Below are 9,576 nucleotides of genomic sequence, written 5' to 3'. Positions count from 1 at the left end.
CGTCAGTCCTTCCTTCTTTTGTTTTGCTGCCGGTCCCACAACTGGCAGGTGGCAAAAACACAGCCAGCCAAGGGCAGGAGCTTGGCCACCGCGCTCTGCCGGATGGGCTGTGTCCGCTTGTGTCCAGGGATCCACACTGAGCCTCCGTGTCTTATGCCAGATAGATATTCCGTGAAAAAGCCGTACAGTGTGTAATGCAGTTTACAGTAAAGGACTGAGTCAGAGTAAGTATTCAATACGTCCTGGCTTTAATAGTAATTATTAAGTAATTTTACACAGATACAGAAGTTACATTTATTATTATATTCTGTGCTTCACTCAGGCTTTGAAGAGCCTCCTAGGTTTGTGCTAAGCCCTGAGCTTCAGTTCCTCCCAGTTCCCTACCATTTGCACTCTCTCCAAAACGTTGCCCTTGTGATTAAATCGGACAGGCCAGGCACAGGGTCAGCACCTGCCTGCCTCAGCATCCCCTTCCATGGTCACCAGCCAGGGCCTTCCACCCTCTGCAAAAAGTCCTCCTGGAAAGCTGAGGCAGAAGCACAAAATCCATCAGACTCTGGGGATGAGAAGTGTGGACCCCATAATGGCATAAGGTGATAAAGCCAGGACTTCACTTTTTCCGTGGATATTTAACACCTACTAAGTGCCAGCCTTGTTCTAAACACTGAGGATCCCACATGAACGAAGGAGACAAAAATGTCCTCCTTTGTGGAGCTTCCATCATAGTGAAAGAGGGGAGCAAAATTAAAAATAAATACAGTGGTATGTCAGATGGTGATAAATGCTTAAAGAGAACTTGGATGTGACAACAGTGACTACGTTTAACTTTGTTTTCTAGCAGTAAATCCAGGGTTGAAGTAGAGCAGAGAGAAAATGTGCTTTTCATGCTCAGAACTAGCCTCCATTGGTGAAATCACTGCCCTTGGGACCAACACATACTTGATGTCCACCCTAAGTCCCCCTTTCTCTCCAGGCAATATTCTTCCCACAGAGCAAACTCCACTCTGGAAAGTGAATTAGTTCAAGGCTGAATTTATCAAAATGTTTTATCTGTTCTGCCTCAGATTTGACAGCCAATAATGAAGATCATTAGTAATAGCATAATTACTGGACTGTAAACAAACAAAAAACTGTTTCTCAGAATTGGCTTATAAGTCTCCCCTGAAAAATCAGAAAAGCAGTAGTAGCGTCAGAATACAGACCTGACCAGGCCTGGGCCAGTTGAGACTGGCAGGACCAGGCCTCTGCCTCCAGGAGCACCACTTCCAAGCTTTTGCTGCCAGAAAAAGGCCCCTTCCTTAATCCTAGAGAAGGTTCTTGCTCTGCCCAGGATTTTCCAGGAGATGGCAGCACAGCCTTAAAAGAAGCAAGCCTGCCAGTACGTGCAGTGCTGTGATCCCTAGAATGAGGTCAAGATATTTAAAGAAGTGGGAGTTTGCAAAAAAAAAAAAAAAAAAAAAAAAATATGAAAATAGGATTTTTCTATTTCTGTGTTTCGCCCAATCTCTGACTACCTGGGCCTACGCAGTGGTCTCTCTGTCACCACTACCCCTTAGCACTCTTATGCCCACCAGCTGATTCCCGAGTAACAGTGCTGACATAATGGAGCCAGACCATCTAATGAAGCCAGACCATCTCAAGCTAAGACACAGCAGTCCTAATTTATTCCACCTGAGGGACAGTGACCAAGTGTCTTAATGTCTCAGGGCTCATGACTCAAGCTATGAAACAGCCTTCCCTCCCTCTGGTATAAAATAAGTGGTGGTGGAGTTCCTGCTGCAGAGATTGGGGTTCCATCGCCAGCCCCGGGGCCGTGAGTTAAGGATCTGGCATTGCTGCAGCTGTGGTGCAGGTCACAGCTGTGGTGCAGGTTGCAGCTCTGGCTCGAATTCGATCCCTGGCTTGGGAACTTTCATATGCCTCTGGTGCAGCCACAAAAAAAAAAAGAGAGAGAGAGAAGTGGGAACAAGGCAGTTCTTTCCAATCTGAAAGCCCTGACCTGTGTCAAGATTTGTATTGTTGGAATCCTTTCATTTTGGGAAAATTAGTGGAGTAAATGAGACACGAAACCCACGCAATAGCCATTCCCTAGCCCAAGCTGTGGGACTTGCTGTTCTTTCTGTTTGCCAGGTACAGTGTGTCTTGCCTGAGCAGGGTCCTGAGGTTGTGGATTTGCTCACCTACTTTGAACATGTGGTAAGTTGGTGTTTCTGTAGCAGAAGGAGCTCTGGAATGGGAGATAGGCTATGCCGCTTGGAATCTTAGGGACCTCTGGAAGGTCGGCTTAGTCCTCTGAGTCTGTTTTCTCATCTGAAGACATGAATACCAACACCTGCCACATGGGGTATTGTGAGGCTCAAAAGAGATCATGTGACAGCCACTAGAGTGCTTTATATCACTGCAATAGTTCAGAGGAATGAGGGTGATGATATGCTGGGGTGAGTAAGGAGAAGAAAGTCTAATTCCACCTCGAAGTTCTGTAATCTTCCTCTTTGACCCAGAGTCTTGACTCTTGACTCTTCTTTGCAAAGGTCAGACGCCCACTTGTAGAGTCAGCCCAGCCTGTCTGCCCTTTCCAAGCTGGCTCTACATTTCACTTTGACAGACAACATCCAGAGCTGCCCCTCTCGACACGTCTCATCCAGCCAGAGCCCTGTGGTACAGGGAATCAGTGGTCAAGCTCTGGGTACAGTAGGATCATGCCTGGTGGGGAACTTTGGCCAGAAGCAAGCCAAAGAGATAAGTATTGGCAGGGTGGAGATGATGTTTTCCCATGACGGTCAAGGGGTGTGCCTTCCTCACTCCAGGTCTGCGTCAGTTAGATGGCATTTTTATGGCTCTTTTTTAAAGCCTGAACTTGGAGTTCAGGGCAGAACTCAATGCTTTCTGTTTCCTCCTCTCCATATAGACACAGCAGGACTCTTACTTTGCTTCTGTGTCTCAGAAGTAACCATCATCAAAATCATAGTTGTCCTCTGTCACTTTATAGTAACGATGGTGCAATCTGTGTGGTCCTGAATTTACCGTGCCCCACGTGCTATTCCAAGTGCCTTACATCGAACTCATCTTAATCACCAACAGCCCTGGGACAGGAATCCTGCTGTCACCCCATGTTGTAGATGAAGACGCTGGACAGCAGGGCGGTCACACAGGCAGGCAGAGCGAGGCTGGGACCTCAGTGAGGCAGTTTGGCTGGAGTCTTTCTTAGTGGGTCATTCTGGCTGTACACACGCTCTCACTTACCCTTGGGTGCTTGACGGCCAACCTGTGAGCAAGGCAACAGAGGTGTATTATTTTTACTCCTCTTGCCAGATGGGAAACTAAAGTTCAGAAGCCGTCTGAGCTCCAAACTCATGGTTTCAGCGGCAAAGCTGGAATAGTTACTGGAGATTTGTCACCAGGGCCCACGCCAGGGGCATTCTTCAAGGATGGCTGGAAGCCCCATGCAGACCTGCCATCCAATTTCCACATATTCTCACCCACCCAGGAGTCAGGGTTCACCTGAGCAGATCTTCATGCTGCCGTGACATGAAGCAAGTAACAGAAGCTCGCTGCAGACCAGCCAGTCCTGCCCTGTCGTAGAAGGTGGAAAGAGGCTGGTCCCAGCCAGGTCCTTCCTGGCTGCATCCAAATAAAGCTCATTACTCCTCCCTTCAAACTCGCTACTGTGTTTTGCCCTTTATGCCTCTCTTGTGCGTCCTTCACAATAGCTATTTGTTCTATTCCCTACTCAGCAGTGCCCTTCCTGGGAACCGGGAACAGAGCCCCCATCTTGGACACCTGTGAGTCTAGCTGGTGCAGAGCAGTAGGCATACAATGCCCTAAGGGACCCCAGCTCCCAGAGCTGTTCTGGACCATTATCCTGACCTTCAGCTTCCCTTGCTGTGTGAGAGGTTGGAACCCAGGAGATACAGGCCCTAAGGCAGCCCCAATTGGCAGAGACACAGAGGTGTTTGCAGATGTGATAGCCCAACCTGCCTTCTTGCCTGTGAATAATTTGCAAGGTTCCCTCTAATGCTGTCTTTCTTGTCTCCTAGGAAATAATCGGATATACTCAGTCCCTCTGAGTGCTAGGATTTTGGAGTTGGAAGGAGCCTCTACTACAGTCAAAGAAACTGAGGCCAGGGAGGGAAAGTGATATCACTCAGCTGGAGGACGCTGCACCCCCTGCCCGCCAGTGCCATCCCAGAGAGGACCTCACCTTGGCTTCAGATGTTTCATCAGCAGCCCAGACATCCCACCATTCATCACGCTTTGGGGTAAGTCACAGCATCTGAGATTACTGTTTGTGCACAGATCCTGGCTGGAAAGAGCACGGGCCTTGCTCCCTCGAGAGCAGCTCTGGTTCCCAAAACCTGTGGTTTTCCCTCACGGGCCCTTTGGGGAACTGATGGAGGGACTCTCAACACAGTGCCACGATTGTTATTGATTAATGATTTTATTTACTAGAGAAACATCGCAAAGCAGGATTGAGGGAGGGGAAATTAAAAGTGGACATTTATATTTAAAAGGCCAGAAACCACTGACAATCTTTATGTCCCAAGTTATTTACTGAAATGGAATTTTGGGTCAGTAAGCCCAGATCAAGGTATTTGGGTAGTGGGAGGGGAGGAGAAATGTAGGGAAGATTTTCGGAAATCTTCACTTCACATCTCAGGTGAGAGTGGTGGAAAGGAGAGGGATGGTAAGGACTTCAAAGAAGTGAAAGGGTGGCTGTCATCCCTACCAGTCCTGGCAGCCTCGGTCAGTCCTAAAATTGGATTTCTTACTCAGCTGACTGTAGTAAGTAAAACAAACATTTGCCCAGCACTGTCCCATGGATCCAGGGCCTAAAAGAAATAAAGTCATAACTATAAAGTAAACCAGAGTAATTGCAGTTCACCTTTGCATTTGTTTTAATTATTTTTCTCAGGCTGTGACTCAAGTGCACCTTGTATCCCCGCCCTGAGCCCAGTACCAATCTCCATAGATAACCTGACCCCACCCAGCACCTGCTTCTGGGCCAGAGTAAGAATGACACCAGACAGACCACTAAAAAGCTGGTCAAGTGAAGAAAGCAGGTGTCTGAGCCTGTATTTCAACCCATGACAATTCAATTCATTGCGAAACTTGTTAAGGACTGCTTGTCCCAGATCCAATCTGCTGTTTTTGTAAAGGCTTCTTTCCCTGCAGATCATTCTGCACAGGAAGGATTACAAAGCTCCCGAAGCCACGTTCTGGGCTGTGTTGTGAGGTTCCATCACCTACAGGGCCCGGCGTGCCAGCCCTCTTTCTGGGTCGTGTTATCGTGGGCTTGGGCATGAAGTCTTCCTGGGGACAGTGTAGGTGTCTGTGGCCACAGGAGAGAGTCTGCCCCCCACCCCGGTCCCAGTCTCCTGTCCTCACTGGGGACAGGCTGCCTGGGAGCTGGTGCAGACCCTCCTGCAGGCATTCTCTGGGAGAAAGGGATGGAGGAAGGTGAGGTCTGCCATCATCACCCTCCTATTCTGCATCCCACTGGGAAGTGAGTTTGTTCTTTTTTTTTTTTTTTTTTTTTTCGTCTTTTTAGGGCTGCACCCAAGGCATATGGAAGGTCCAAGGCTAGGAGTCAAAGTGGAGCTGTAGATACTGGCCTGTGTCACAGCCGCAGTGACATGAGATCCGAGCTGCGTTTGAGACCTACACCACAGCTCACGGCAATGCCGGATCCTTAACCCACTGAGTGAGGCCAGGGATTGAACCTGCAGCCTCATGGATACTCGTCAGGTTCTTAATCCACTGAGCCACAATGGGAACTCCAAAAGTTTGTTCTTTGTGCATCTGGTCCAGAACTGTAGTGGGACAGTGGGAGGAGATGACAGGTAAGCACACCACACCCTTCCCTGAAGCCCTCATGGCAAAAGGCAGTGACCTGGGGAGCAGAAATGAGGGGTAAGTCCATGTTCCCCTCTCTGACAGCCCGTCCGAGGGACCCAAGAGAAGAGAGGTGGAAACGTAGGAACCATGTGTCACCACAGCAAACCTGGAACCTCAGTGTACCCTGGCGATGGTGGAAGCCACCATGCAGTCACAGCCCAGTGGGGAAATAGATGAAAGCGTCGCTTCTTCTCTCTCTAGGGCTGTCTCGGAGGACTCCATTCCCCTCTGACTTCCCTGCACAGGCCTCTGTCATTATGATTTTCCATTTTCCGTGCCTCCAAAAACGTTCTCCTGGTGTTTTACAAAACCTGATCTGATTGTTTAGTGTCTGCTCCTGTTTTAGTTACAATGATTCATACCCAGAGTAAAAATAATTCAAACAAGACCAAAAAGTACAAGAGAGTAAGAATCACCTGAGGTCCCACCATCTGTAAATGACACTCTGCCCTCTTGAGCACTGCCCTCCCTCAGAAACCAGCATGCGTGGGTAGTGAGGCATGTTTGCATGGCCTGTGACCCAAGTACGGTGTGTCACATCTACAACACAGGACTAAGTCATCCTGCTCTTACTACTGACAACCTGCATGTTTCTAGCTCTTTGCAGTAAAAAGCAGTTGACCTCCTTGATCCCACGTAACCTGAGTCCTGGAGGAGACCTCTGGGTTCGGGGTCAGGGTTGGGGGTGGGGTGGCAGGGTGTGCAGTTCTCTTCTCTCTGTGCTCAGTTCTAATCACCCCTCATAGTTAGGGTACAAACTGTCGTACTTTACAGCCTAGAAAGCGCCTCTACATCATTGTAGTTGTCACAGAGCGAGATGATGAAAAGTGAGACAAGCAGTCACAGTGTGATGCTAGCGCACTGAGAGTCGCCATGGCACATACAAAGGCCCTGACAGCCACGTTTACTGAGAAGCAGCAGCGCCAGGACCACTGCCTGCTCTCGTAGCCTCACCTTCCCCACCCTAGAGAGAATATGCCTGCAGTTCAGAGAAGCCAAGTAGACTTGATCACACGTCCACTGCAAACCCTGGAGGGATTCTGGTCTAGAAGTGCCTGACCTCACAGCCCCTGGTGAGGCACCTGACAAAACTCTGACCATTTTGTCATCTCCACTTCAGAGATGAGGAGACCAAGGTCAGAGGGTGAGTGATTTGCCCAAAGATCTAGAGCCAGGATTCTAACCATTTGATTCTGAGCCGCTGCTCCCACCACCAGGCACCTGTCCCTTTCCTCTTACAGAGCTCTTCTCTCTAGAGAAGAGGGTTCTTACTAAGATCTTTCCTGCTGCTCTGAAACCCTATCCCTTCTTCAAAGGGAGCAAAGGTCGGCAGAGAGTGAGCTCGTGGCCACACCAGGCGCAAGTCGTGGAGCTCAAAGCAGACCCAAACTATCCCTTCTTGTAACTTTCTTGTACTTTGGGGACAGGGCAGAATTGGTCTGTCTCATCCATTCCTTTCAGAGAGGAGGGAGAGAGTGCCTTTATTCTTGGGGGTATGAAACTAGAGATGATGAAACAAAATGGAATGAGATGCAGAGGAACCACTTAAATGCAGGGTGGGTGAAAGGCACATACCAGGAATTAAACGCAGCATCTTTTCTGGCGTGTAGGCAAAGGGTTGGTTTGTGAAGGCAATTAGGTGATCAAAATTAATATTTTCCTCTTTAAAGATAACAATTTTTATTTATAAAGCACTCCTTGCTGGACCGAGCTCAAAGCATTTACTGAGTGCTGGCTAATTACCCCACCCAGTAAACAATCTGGCAGGTAGGAAAAGAGAGATAATGCTCCCCATTTGCAGGTGGGTGCTACTGTGCTCAGAGCCAGCCCCCAGAGACTCAAAAATAGAAGGCGCGCCTCCCACCCACTGCTTCCACACGTCCTCCTGAGAAAGGACAGCCCCCTTGCTGGCCACCGCTCAGGAACTACAGCTCCCAGCAGACACCGGGAGGGGACGGCTGTGCTCCCCGTGCACAGTCCAGATTCCCAAATATGGAGAAGGACTGGGCTTGGGGAGAGGAACCCAGCGTTCACCCTGCAGAGAGGGAGGGAGGATGAGGTAAGTTTGGAACATTTAACTCTGTCACCTAAACGTCTGCCTGGGCTTTGAAATACAGCAGCCACAGTCATGGTCTCTAATAAATCTTTCTGGAAGCTCTCACCCTGAAATCAAGCATGTAGCTCAACAGAGCCCTGTTCTCACCCTGAGGTTGGATGTGTGCTGATGGGGGCTGCAGCCCTAGGCGGTCACACACCCTCTCTGAGTCCGACCAGTTCAGAAAGTGATGTTGGCAGCAGTGGGAAAGGAATCTGAGTGGAAAACAGCTCTTTAGCCATGGGAGCAGCACTCCAGGGGCAGGGCTGGCAGCCAGGCAGAAGGAGAGCCAGGAGGACAAGGGTTACCCTTTCTGCCACAGAGGCTGCTGAGCCCACCTGGCAGGAAAAGCATGAGAGGTCTCTCTCCTGTTCTGTCTTCACTCTGTCAACAAACATTGATGAAAGCACCTCTGCTGGAACATGTGGGCTGGACACTGTGGAGGAGATACATCGCCCGGACCAGATCTCTGTCCTCAGGACACTTATGACAAGGTGGGGGAGGGGCAGGCACTTAAGCAGTGTGTTATTAATGCTTTCCATCAAGCGCTGTCACCCGGCTGCTGCCATGTGCCAGGCACTTGGACTCTGATGGGGAGGAAGCTCCTTCTCAGGTAGATTGACGTTCTGGTTGCCCTGGGTATCTGGGGTTGCGTCCTCCAAGCAGAGGGAACAGCAGGTGCAGGGCTGGGAGGTGGACGTGAAAGTAGTGAGTTGAGCACAGGCGGGGGGCCAAAGGGGCCAGAGGAGGGCAGGAGAGGAGGAAGCTAGTCACAGAACCAGGCCCGGAGGGGTCACGCAGAGCCGGCTAAGGATGAGAAGCCAGCATTTCATTCCAGTCCCAACCAAAGCACTGTTGTTGGGCGGTGGTTTGATGTCATGTGCTGTAAAGTGCTGGACGAGGGCAACAGACTCTAAAGGAATTTGGGAAGGAGAGGAGCGATGCCCCTGAGCTGGCTGCACAGGGGAGGCTCCCCAGCAGAATGGGAGGCTGAGCATCCGTCGTCGAACAGGAGCAAGGACGACACCTGGCATGCCCAGATCATTAACCTGCCGCAGGTGTGGTCCCACGGGGGCAGCGGGTGGGAGGCTGGAGCAGGGAAGGTCCTGGAGCTCAGTAATGGGGATGCTGTTCACAGGCTCCAGTGTCCAGTCAAGAACCTAGTCTTCTCCAGGGGCCAACATTTTCCTCTTAAAAGACTTGCTACTCTGAAGGCTTTGAGTTCCGTGTTGAAATCCGGGTGACTCCCAAGGGCCCCCTTTACATCGTGTCATATGTGAAAGGTGCACAGGTGAAGGGTGCCCTCAGGATGCCCACAATGAGGTGCTGGCCCGAATTCTGGAGGACAGAGCACCAGCTTTCTATCAGGGGGCATGGAGTGCTTAGCGCCTCCTTCACTGGGAAGACCGAAGCCCCTGGAGCTGGCAGCAGAGGAGAAAGGGTTGAGGAGAGTCGTGGGGTGGAAGAGAGAGTGGAAACGAGAGGGGCTGAAAGAGGAGGCTGTGAAAGAAGCACTGAATCTGGGTCCTCCAGGTGGCTAGTGGAAGGGAGGAGTACGAGATCAGGAGGAGGAGCCCCAAGGGGCT

The 9,576-nt window shown here is 50.3% G+C and overlaps 1 protein-coding gene across 1 annotated transcript in view; it reads left to right on the top strand.

Annotated features, from left to right (window-relative positions):
- MICAL3 (microtubule associated monooxygenase, calponin and LIM domain containing 3) overlaps positions 32 to 9,576 on the top strand; it is a 245,086-nt gene continuing 235,541 nt past the window's right edge. Inside the window, exons 1-2 of the mRNA XM_021092508.1 lie at positions 32 to 224; positions 4,038 to 4,259. The gene's annotated coding sequence lies outside the window, so the exon portion shown is untranslated. The remainder of the gene's footprint in view (positions 225 to 4,037; positions 4,260 to 9,576) is intronic.

The sequence above is a fragment of the Sus scrofa genome, chromosome 5 (genome assembly GCF_000003025.6).
Source record: "Sus scrofa isolate TJ Tabasco breed Duroc chromosome 5, Sscrofa11.1, whole genome shotgun sequence".
Lineage (NCBI taxonomy): Eukaryota > Metazoa > Chordata > Mammalia > Artiodactyla > Suidae > Sus > Sus scrofa.
This window is presented reverse-complemented; position numbering and strand designations above follow the sequence as displayed.